The following is an 11,910-nucleotide window of genomic DNA, read 5'->3' on the forward strand; positions in this document are numbered from 1 at the left end:
CACATATACGAAAAATAAATCACTACCATTTTTTAGATGAAAGACCCCATCAACAAAATCTACAAAATTAAATATTAATAAACTTGTTTTCTGTCATGTTTTTTTTATTTAAACTTGGCGCCCAAAAGTAAAACTAATGTTGTTGAACGGAGTATGAGGCTCAGTTCGTCGTTCTAAGAACGACGGTACTAAGAAAGAAGAACGGCATTTCAAAGAACGGCTTATAAGCGAAACATTTCATAGAACGGCGAAAACGAACGGCTTAATTGTAAAACCGAGGATTTGATTTCCATAGAACGACGAAAACGAACGCAGCTAATAAAACATGGACAGGCTTCCGAGCGTTATTTGATGCGATCTCGGTGAAGCGCCTAGGACACTCGTCCCATAATTTTCAATGAAAATTATGTACGAATTCAACTTCCAAGCAAAAAGGTTTCATCCAATAAGAGTCGAGAGTTAAGGCATAATCTTTTTGAAACTAGAAAAAACGAAAGTTTGAAACAGAAATTTTTCTATGTAACAGGAATCTGACAAAAGAAGAGATAGCATTAGTTTAAAAGAGTTGGGACAAAATTAGTGTTGGTAAAAGCATTTAAAAGAAATTCCTGCTTCAGAAATGCAACGTTAAAATGAAGGAAAACCTATTGCCATTGATAAAACTCGGCTTTTGTGACAGTGTGAACACTGTCACAAAAAACTGTCACTGTCACTGCTTTAAAACGTACAGGGATTAGAAGGTACTGATGGGGGCTGCCGCCCCCCAAACCCCCCGCTTTTGCAGCCTTTTTTGTTAAGATTTTTTAAGTCCTGTAGCCTGGAATCAGTTGGTCATACCAACAACACGAATGAAACTGTTTCAATGGCATTTTTTTTAATCTTCAGAGAATTTGGCAATGAAAACTCAGTCTGTTACGGTTATAACTACAAACTTGTCTCTGTGCTAGGTATAGTTATGTATTCAGTGTGATTATGTATGACGAAAAAATAGATGAACCCTAATGAGGCCGAAACTAAACTACTTGTTTATGCTGAACCCTTCTTCTGTTCCTCGTTTTTTCTGTTCATAATTGTGGAGTTTCTCCCATTTCATATTGTTATTCTTTAGAGGAAAATCTTTTATGAAAAATCCTGCGAACAGGCTCAGTACTGTTTCTAATCAAAGAGATGCATTAGGATGTTCTTACGGTAAACAATTCAAGCAGACTTCGTTCGTGTTGCAAAGCATTTCTTTGCAAGGGAAAAAGCGGGGGTTGAGGAGGGCAGAAGACCCCCAAAATTAAAATCTTAACAAAAGAGGCTGCAAAAACCGGGGGTTGTGGGGGGCGGCGGCCCCCCAACTGTACCTCCTAATCCCTGTACGTTTTAAGGTTCGAACTTGTGACTCAACCTCTTTAACTCTTTAGAAAACGTAGTTTTTTTCAAATAATTTCTGCACGTTTTTGTACAGTTTATTAATTATTATTGCTTGACTAACTGTGAGCTGATCGTGTCAGGAGTTAAAGTTGGGGGCTACCACCCCCCAAACCCCCCACTTTTGAAGATTCTTTTGTTAAGGCTTTTAATTCCTGAATACTCAAATCAAATGCACAGTAAGATTTTCTTTTTTCATCTTTTCTTCCAGCATGCGGGTATACGACATGTTATCAAAGCAGTGGAGACTTACCTATAAGCTGAAGGCCGACTGTGATATTCTCCTGGAGACGCCTGTTGAGCCGAAGGATTTAAAAGATTGGATTTAAAAAAGAAACTGAGTTTCTTTTTTAAATTTTAAATTTAAGAGATACTACTTTAAATTCAATACATAAAAATTTTACTCTGACGGGTAATCGAACCCAGGTGTTTCGCATGAAAGATAGGAACAGTGACCACTGCACCATTAGAGACTTTCGTTAAATTATTTTTTGTCTCTGCGATCTATTTTCGACGCAAGCAAATACAAAGTAACATTTTCGTTTTTCGACAAAAAAACTTCTGGGAAAGAGCTGGAATTTTTGGAAGCTTGCAGTCAGTCTTGTCAGGTTAAGAGGGCTATTTTGATCTAATTTAATAATGAAATACTATGCTCTTAGGAATTTCAAAAATTAACATGGGCTCTTATAGGAAAACAAGGTTTTTCGTAAATGTAAATGCGGGGGGATAATTTTTTCGGTCTGAAAATATCAAAAGGCCCCAACAGGTCGAATTCCGCTTCGAATGAGTCCTCATTCACCCGGATCCGTTGCCAACTTTGGCCTGTAGGCGTGTCAGATAAAAAAAATAACTTGATATTTGGTTTTTGGGAAACAGGGAAGGAGTGATCAGATTGAGCTGGACAACGTTAAAGGGGGGCGGTGGTGGGAAAAATTAACATGGGCTCTTATAGGAAAACGAGGTTTTTCGTAAATGTAAATTCGGGGGATCATTTTTTCGGTCTGAAAATATCAAAAAGCCCTAATAGGTCGAATTCCGCTTCGAATGAGTCCTCATTCACCCGGATCCGTCTCCAACTGTGGCCTGTAGGCGTTGCTGATAAAAAAAAATAACTTGATGAACATTAAGTGGCTATATTTGGCTTTTGCAAAACAGGGAAGGAGTAATCGTATTGAGTTGAAATTTTGAGGATAAGCTCCCAGGCCCCAGGAAAGCTTATCCTCTAAATTTCAGCCTGATCGAACAACTTTAAAGGAGGGCTGTGGTGGGAGGGTCGAAACTTCCGGCCCACTTTTCCCCATGAAGATAAAGTCGGAGGGGGGTGAGACTTTGCATGTTTCTTAGTTTGAGCTTAGGCTACAAAATGCGATCACCGCCATCTCTCTGCGACCGCCAGGACTGGAAATCGCTTAACAGTGTGGTGGGTCGCCTCTTTAAAGAGGCACAAGTGTGCCTCCTTGATATAACAATCAATGACACTTGATATGACACTACGCATAGTTTCCAGGTGGGCGCGTTTTTGAGTTGATTGCGCATTGAATTTTCCAAATTGGCGCATTGCGCCAATTTTGCGCATGTCAAAAAAATACGGCGCAAAGTGGGCGCATTTTGCCTTCACAATAACAATGAAAAAACTCAAAATTTTAAAGCCTCTTGTTTACTGACTACTGCTACTGACAGATTCAGGAATCTGTCTATAAAGACAGGTGGAATTTTCAGAACCCCGTAGGGATTCTCATATCGCATTCCAGGCTCCATGACGACCTAAATTTTAAATTATTAAAGCGTGCATTAACCTTAGCGTGAAAAACCAAATGGGAAAGTGGCAAAATTTCTATAAAAACAAAATACAGAAAAGAGTGGGAAAAGCTGACCTTTGATCGACATAGCTCAAGCAGCTCTTTCTGTCTTAAGCTTACCCATCAGCAACCCTTTTGTCGAGAGAGTGTTTTCTGTTATGAATATTGTCAAGTACAAAATTCGAAAGAGGATGTACCCTAAAATACTTTACTCTACTGTGACCATCCGACTTAGGCTAAATTGCCAGGGAAAGTACTGCAGGGACTTTGATCCTAAACCCGCTATGCTGAATAGATTTACCATTGACATGTATGGCATCAAAAAACCATTCAATGACAATGAAAATGAAGATGAACTCTTGAGGAAATTCTGGGTGATATAGAAGGAGGGTCTCTTATTTAACTTCGGAAATGATGTTCAATACTTGTCAACTGTAGATACGATGTAAGATTAAGAAATATACGAACCTACTTAGAAGTTAAGTGAAATGACAGCCCATATGAAATAAAAATTGGACCTGTTGAAGAACCTTGTCAGGTATAGTTTTGTTCATATGTCTGGCTTTGGCATCTTGTCTCTGTATTAAATCTTAGAACATAGTCTTTAGCCTGCAATTTTATAGATAGTTGCATTAATAACGGCCGGTCTAATTTCTTATCTTTGACTTGGCCGTTCTTGTCGTTCTAATTTATATTTTGAAACCTACGAAACGTTTTGTTCTCATAACTAAGTTTGAGAATTTATATCTTTTTGCAGCTTAGAATTGGAACGTTATAAAAAATTGTATAAAGAAGTAAACTTTGATGTCACTTACCTAAATGACATTTTGGAGAGATGTGACCTTCAAGGATCATTTTTCTCTTTAGTTCTGTATTAGAAAATCTTATCTATTAGTTATATTTATCAAATGCGCCTTTAACTTCCATGTTTTTTGTATAACTTATCTATATTGCACGACCAGTATACTGAGTACCCATTTCTTTTTTTAGTTCTTTAATCACAATTTATATTGTTTATAGGGAATAATTCAGCATATTAGCCAGAAAGTAATGTAAAATACAACCTTAGATATTGGCAATTATTTTTTTGTTTTTTTTGTTAGATCTTCTTTAATTCCCTTTTTTACTTAATTCTCTGACATACCAATGAACTAAGGACAATATTTTTCTTGTCAAGCCAGAGACTGAGAACAGAAAATTTCGACCACAAAAGCGCATGTAATCAGTCGATAATGCTTCACTGTTTCAGATTTCGGAATCTGGTGCCGAAATCCGTCAATGAAGACTGAAGCCTATCAATTTTGAGTTCTAGTATTCTGAAAAGCAAAATTCACGCTATCTGGTAATATTGTCTCTGATTTCTTCTTTTTTTTGCACTCATCCCTGCAAGATCTAATTTACCCTGAATTTCGAACTCCACCCAAAATTATATAGCAAAAAGGCGCCGATGGCGCATTTTCGCTTCCCTTGGTGCGCAATCTAAAGTCAGGCACCTGACATCACTGACACTACGTAGTCTGTCAGAGACTGCTACTGCTGCTAAAAGTCACTGCAACACAAATCCGCCTGAGGCTAAATATGCTACACACACTCCTCCTCTACCCTAATCTATTTATAATCTCCCCCTTTAAATCCTCCCAAGAATGTCCTATTTCCCTTAGATCTTTCCTTAGGACATCTTCCAACCCCAATTTGGAACAGCTTTCTTTCCGTTTGGCCATAGATGGTTGACTGGCAAGGACAAATCTTTGTAGTCTGACATCCTTCATCCGCAGAATGTGTCTAGGCCGTCTCAACTTTTTGCTCATTATAGTCTAAGAAAGCGGGATTGAACCACATTTTTAGTACAAGTTGCTACTTGAGATATAGCAAGTCCAATATGTACCCAAACAATTTATGGACAGTTTTATCTAGAGAACATCTAGCAAATCCTCTTCCGACTTTCGTAGAGCCTACATTTTAGAATCGCACTTGACAACTGTCATCACTGGTGCTTTCCATGCTCTTATCTGGTTTGCAGACTTATCTTCCTATTCTTCCAAACTTTACCCACTTGGCCTTGCACCCGCCGTCTTTGCTAATAACACTATCTAGGTTAGTGGTAACTGTCCACTTGATCGATCTTCTCATTACCCAACATCACCTCTTCACCTTTCTTTATTCCCCGTCTTAGCGACATATTCTTCTTAAAATCAGTTTTCAAGCCTATTCTTGTACCCAGTACAAGAATAGGCTTTAAGTTTTTTAAATAAACAGTTAATGCAAACAAACATACAATAGATACTAATGTAGATGAATAAAGAAATCTTAAAACGAGTGAAACTTAAACTTAATATGCAAATCAAGCTTGAAACGAACAAAAATCACTACAAACAAGAGTTTGGGTATGGCCTCCTTTTCTCACTGTAAAAGTTTAAAACGTACTGCGTCATTGGTGCTGAAATATCTCAAAGTCCTTATCCGATACATTTGAGGAAAAAAGGGCATGGAGGTGGGGGGGGGGGGGCGTGTTGCCCTTCGATTAATTTTGACTCTTAAAGGGTGAACAAGAACTTTCAATTTCCAATCAAATGAGCCCTCTCCGAAGTTTATACGAGTATCCTTTCTATAAGACCTATATATACCCCCAGAGAAATACTTACAACACCTTCCCCGGGCCCTGGGGGGTTGCGTCGACACATGAGTTTTTCTTATCTGACCTTTGAACTATTTTGAACGAAATGGCCATACGCAATGGAGTTTTTGTTACATGATCTTTGAACTATTTTTAACAAAATCGCTACCTCAAAAATTTTATCAAATTTATTTGGGAAAAAGGACTTGGGGGGGGGCTAGTTGCCCTCCGATCACTTACGAATCTTAAAAAGGGCGCTAGAACTCTTGAATTCCAATCGAATGAGCCCCCTTTGAAATTTATACGACGACCCCTTCTATGTGAAGTGCCTCTGGGGAAAAAATAAATGGAGTGTGACGGGTGGCTAGCTGCCCTCCGATCACTTTTGACTCTTAAAAAGTGAATAACAATTTTCGATTTCCGATCAAATGAGTTCTCTATAAAGTTTATACGAGTATCCCTTCCATAATAACCATATAAGCCCCCAGGGCATAAGTTACAATGCCTAACCCCGGGCCCTGGGGGGCTGTGTCTGCACCAGAGTTTTTGAAGGGGGGCTAGTTACCCTTGAATATCTTTTGACTCATGAAAAGTGAACTAGAACTTTCAATTTCCAATCAAATGAGCCATCTCTGAAGTTTATACGAACATCCCTTTCATAAGAACCATATACACCCCCAGGACAACACTTACAACGCCTACCCCCCGGGCCCTAGGGGGTTGTGTTGACACCGGAGTTTTTGTTATATAATTTTTGAACAATTTAAAAAAAAACTGGCTATCTCAAAATGCTGATTTTGCCGATGACTTTGCCATTCTGGCGGATTCCATGGAGCAGTTGCTGGAAGCGCTTCGAATCCTACGAGAAGAGGCTGCAAAAGTAGGACTGCAGATAAACTGGACTAAAACGAAAATTATGGCCATTGACCCATCCTCTCCTGCTGCCAATCCTTCAGTTAGCCTGGATAGCACCACTAGCATTGAAGTTGTCCAAAGGTTCACCTACCTGGGCTCCATAATTTCTTCAGATGGCTCGCTTCTTTCTGAACTACAAGTGAGAATATCCAAAGCGTCTTCTGCCATGGGCAGACTGAACCGTTACCTCTGGCGAAAACCAAACATCAGTCACACAACGAAGCTGCGGATTTTCAACGCCCTCGTCGGTTCTGTGATGCTCTATGGAGCTGAGACGTGGCAAGCTTTAGCCGCAACCCTCAAGGCAATTGATGTCTTTCAGTCGAAGAGCCTGAGGAGGATCGAAGGTGTACGATGGTTCGACTTTGTCAGCAATGAGAAGCTGCTTCAGCTCACCAAGCAGTCTCGGTTTTGGACCCAAGCAGTCGAGCGAACACTACGATGGTTCGGACACCTACTTCGAATGCCTCCACACATACCAGCGAAAACGATCCATGACTTTGACCCTGTCAAAGCCGGTCGGAAGCGACCTCGGGGCCGACCGAAAAAACAATGGTCTGACAGACTGTTCGAGTTCTTGGTGATGACAAACATCAGGTTGAGCGATGTGCAAACGCTTGCCATGGACCGAAGTGGATGGAGGAGGCAGACGTCACTCTCTACGCCGAGCAGCGCCTGGCAGGAGACATAAGTCAAGTAAGTAAGTCAAGTATCTCAAAATGTGTAGCGGATGGGCTTCGGGAAAAAAGGAGTGGGGGGGCTAGTTGCCCTTAAATCTCTTGACTCTTAAAAAGTGAACTAGAACTTTCAATGTCCAAACGACTGAGCCCTCTATGAAGTTTGTACGAGCATCCCTTTCATAAGAACTATGCATGCCTTTAGGGCATAACTTAGAACGCATTCCCCCGGGCCCTGGGGGATTGTATTGACACCGGAGTTTTTCTTATCCGACCTTTGAACTATTTTTTTTTAACAAAATGTTTATCTCAAAATTTTCATCAGATAGCTTTGGAAAAAGGCGTGGCTATCTCAAAATTTGTAGCGGACGGGTTTGGAGAAAATGGGCGTGGGGGGGGGGCTAGTTGCCCTTCAATCTCTTGACTCTTAAAAAGTGAATTCGAACTTTCAATTTCCAATCAAATGAGCCCTCTCTGAAGTTTATACGAGGATCCCTTTCATAAGAACCATTTGAGCCCCAGGGCATAGCTTACAGCGCCTACCCCCGGGCCCTGGGGGGTTGTGTCGACACCTGAGTTTTTGTTATCTGACTTTTGAACAATTTTTAAGTTAATGGCTATCTCAAAATTTTTAGCGGATGCATTCGGGAAAAAGGGGAGTGGGGAGAGGGGGGAGGGCTAGTTGCCCTCCAATCTCTTTTGACTCTCAAAAACTGAACTAGAACTTTCAATTTCCAATCACATCAGCCCTCTCTGAAGTTTTAACGAGCATCCCTTCCATAAGAACTATATATTCTCCCAGGGCATAACTTAAAACGCCTACCCTCGGCCCTGGGGGGCTATGTCGACCCCGGAGTTTTCATTATATGGGCTTTGAGCTATTTTAAAAAAAATCAGTATCTTAAAGTTCTTATCAGATGCGTTTGAGAAAAAGGGGCGTCGAGGGAGGGGGGCTATGTGCCCTCCAATATCTTTTGACTCTCAAAAAGTGAACTAGAACTTTGATTTTCCAATCAAATGAGCCCTCTTTGAAGTTTATACGAACATCTCTTCCATAAGAACCATATATGCCCCCAGGGCATAACTTACAACACCTGCCCCCAGGGCCTGGGGTTGTGTCGACAGCGGAGTTCTTCGAACTATTTTCAACAAAATAGATATCTCAAAATTTTTATCGGATGCATTTTGGAAAAAAGGCACGAGAGGGGCTGGTTAACCTCTTATATCTTTCGAAGCTTAAAAAGTGAACTAGAATTTTCAATTTCCAATCAAATGAGCCCTCTCTGAAGTTTATACAAGCATTTCTTCCATAATAACCATATATGCCCCCACTGCATAACTTGTAACCCTTGCCCTGAAGACTGCTGGGGGGTATCCTGCTCAAAGATATAATTTCCAGAACTTTCAACTACGTTGAACAAAATGGCTATCTCAAAATTTTGATTGGATGTGTTTGGGGAAATGTTTGGCATGGAAGGGGTGATAGTTGCCTTCCAATTACTTTCGACTATTAAAAAGGACACTAACCATTTCAATTTCCGTTCGAATGAGCCCAGTTTGAAATTTCTACGACAACACTTTCTATAAAAACCTTATATGCCCCCAGGGCATAACTTACAACTCTTACCCTGAGGGCTTTGGGAGGGAGGCTGTCATCCTCAAAGATCTAACTTCCAGAACTTTCAACTGAGTTGAACAAAATGGCTATATCAAAATTTTGATTGGATGTGTTTGGGGAAAAGGTGGGCGGAGAGGGGTTTAGTTGCCCTCCAATCACTTTCGACTATTAAAAAGGGCACTAGCCCTTTGAATTTCCAATCTAATGAGCTCTTTTTGAAGTTTCTACGACAAGTTTTCTATAAAAAGCTTATATGCCCCAGGGCATAACTTACAACCCTTGCCCTGAGGGCTGTGGGGGGAGTGTTCTGTTAAAAAATATAGTTTTTATCTGGAAATCAACTACGTAGAACAAAATGGCTATCTCAAAATTTTGATTGGATGGGTTTCGGGAAATGGTGGGCGTGGAAGGGGCGTTAGTTGCCTTCCAATCACTTTTGACCCTCAAAAAGTGCGCTTGAACTCTCGATTTCCAATCGAATGATCCCCCTTTGAAGTTTATACGACGACTCCTTCCATATGAAGTACCTCTGGGGAAAAAAAATAATAAAACATTGGAGCCGTATGGCCTTTACTATAGGCAACGCTATAGCGTTGCCATCATTAACAGATCTGTCAACATATGACTGGTATCATTGGTCCGGATTCCGGAATCTGGTGTCAGAAATCTGTCAATGAATACTGAACTTAAACCACGAAAACTTTGCCTAAACAGTTACCATAGCACTTTGATCAGTAGCACAGTTTAATATCCCACTACTTCAAAAAAAGATGTCTGAAAAAAAAGTATTTATTTTAATGAGGAGTCATGGCATCTTTATCTACTTTTAGTAGCAAAAGCTTCTCAAACATAGCATCTTCTAAGTGGTTTCCTTTTTCAGTCAATACATCTCCTGCAGTGGAAAATAGGTGTTCAAAAGGTGCAGAAGATAGGAGAGTGATATTAAATTTCTTAAACAGTTTTCTAACTTTAGGATAGTCTTTCAGAAAATCCAGGGTCCCCCTCTTGTCTTGAAAAAATGTGAAGAATTCAGCTTTGAGATTAGTATCTATATTTACTTCTTGAACACTGACAGTATGATCATCTTCCATAAATGAACATAAATCATTAGTTTCATTGGTACAAAACTTCTCAGCCCTTTCAGCTAGCTCATCACTAGAGACAAGCATTGCTACTTTTTTCACTATGCCTATTATTCGTTTTTTTTTCTTTGCAAGGCTGGAGTCAACAAAAGTAACTTGAAACTCGGGTGAGAGCAAGTAGCTATGAATAGTTCGCTGAACGCTTTCTCTTCCAATTTCATTGAGAAAACATGCGAGAAGCGTTCACCCAAACCACCTAAAATGGCCTATACTTATGGCAAAGTATGATTGAGAATACGGGTATTATGAAGTCATTTTAGTTTAGTCTCCAAACCATAAAGTATTGGCAAAACAGCACCAAGATAGCGATTTTTTCACCCAACAAAAATCTAAGGCTTGGCACAATGGATCTGTAATAAGTATATACTCCTTGAGCAGATCCCTCTCCACTTGCTTCAGCTTTGGAAGCTTCAGTTTTTCACAGGCACTGAAAAACCTTTCTACATCAGATATGGCTACAACATGCTTTGCTGTATCATGGAGAGGGTTTGCAGGGTGTAGCATTTGGTACGACTGGGTGTTTTCCAGTAATTTCCATAAGCTTGTCGGCACCTTTTGTGCTATGATTTGTCGCATTCCATATGGTTTGGCATTTGGACATGAACGATTGATAAAGTCTTCTTCAAGATGGCAATTAGCTGAAAATACTCGGACTAATATACCTAACAGTCTGCTTTGTCCTTGGTGTGATTGAGATCCAAAGCCACGCTACAGTTCACCTCTTTCAGAATTAATTAAAAAAAAACTTTTTCCACAAAATAAGTTTTTCAAAGAAAGGTAAAGAACTCCATTTAACAAAAAAATGAGCAAAAATAAAATCAAATAATCTACCAAGTGTGAAACTACCAAAAATCAGCATCGATAAATAAATGAAACCCAAAACAAACAGAAATTATAGTGATTGACCAAGTCAAACTCAAAACGAGCAGAAATTAACAAAAGTTGGGCGCAAAACCCCTATGCCTTCCCAAGGCCAGAAAAGTTGCCCTCCAGATTAGTTGCCCTCCAGTCACTTTAGACTATTAAAAAGGGCATCGGGCCTTTCTATTTTCAATTGAATAAGCCCTTTTCAAAGTTCCCACGACAACTCCTTTGATACGTAAAGCCCTGGTCTAAACAACAACAACAACAAAGAATAATACCTTATACCCACTTCAATCTTTACTATAAAACTTTAAAGCCTTCCAATCATCTCCTACTATTAAAAAGGGCTCTCGACCTTTCAATTTCCAATCGAAGGAAACACTTTTTGAAACAGCAACACTTTCTATACACACCTCATATGTCCCCAGGGCATAAATTACAACCCTTACGTTAAGGTCTGTTAGGATGGTTTTCATCCTCTAAGACCAAATTTCCAGAACTTTCAATTGCGTTAAACAAAATGACTGTCTCAAAATTTTGATTGGATGTGTTTGGGGAAATGGTGGGCGTGAGAGGGATGGTAGTCGATCTCCAATCACTTTCAACTATTAAAAATGGCCCTAACCCTTTTAATTTCCAATCAAATGCGCCATTTTTGAAATTTCTATAACAACTTTCTATATAAACTTTATATGCCCCCAGGGCATAACTTACAACCTTTGCACTGAGGGCATTGAGGGGGTTATCATCCCAAAAGACCTAATTTCAAGAACTTTCAACAACGTTGAACAAAATAGAAATCTCTAAATTTTGATTGGATTTGTTTGGGAAAATGGTGGGCGTGAGAGGGGCGTTAGTCACTCTCCAA

Source organism: Artemia sp. Qi Xiang Cuo, chromosome 4, assembly GCF_049724085.1.
Source record: "Artemia sp. Qi Xiang Cuo chromosome 4, ASM4972408v1, whole genome shotgun sequence".
NCBI lineage: Eukaryota > Metazoa > Arthropoda > Branchiopoda > Anostraca > Artemiidae > Artemia > Artemia sp. Qi Xiang Cuo.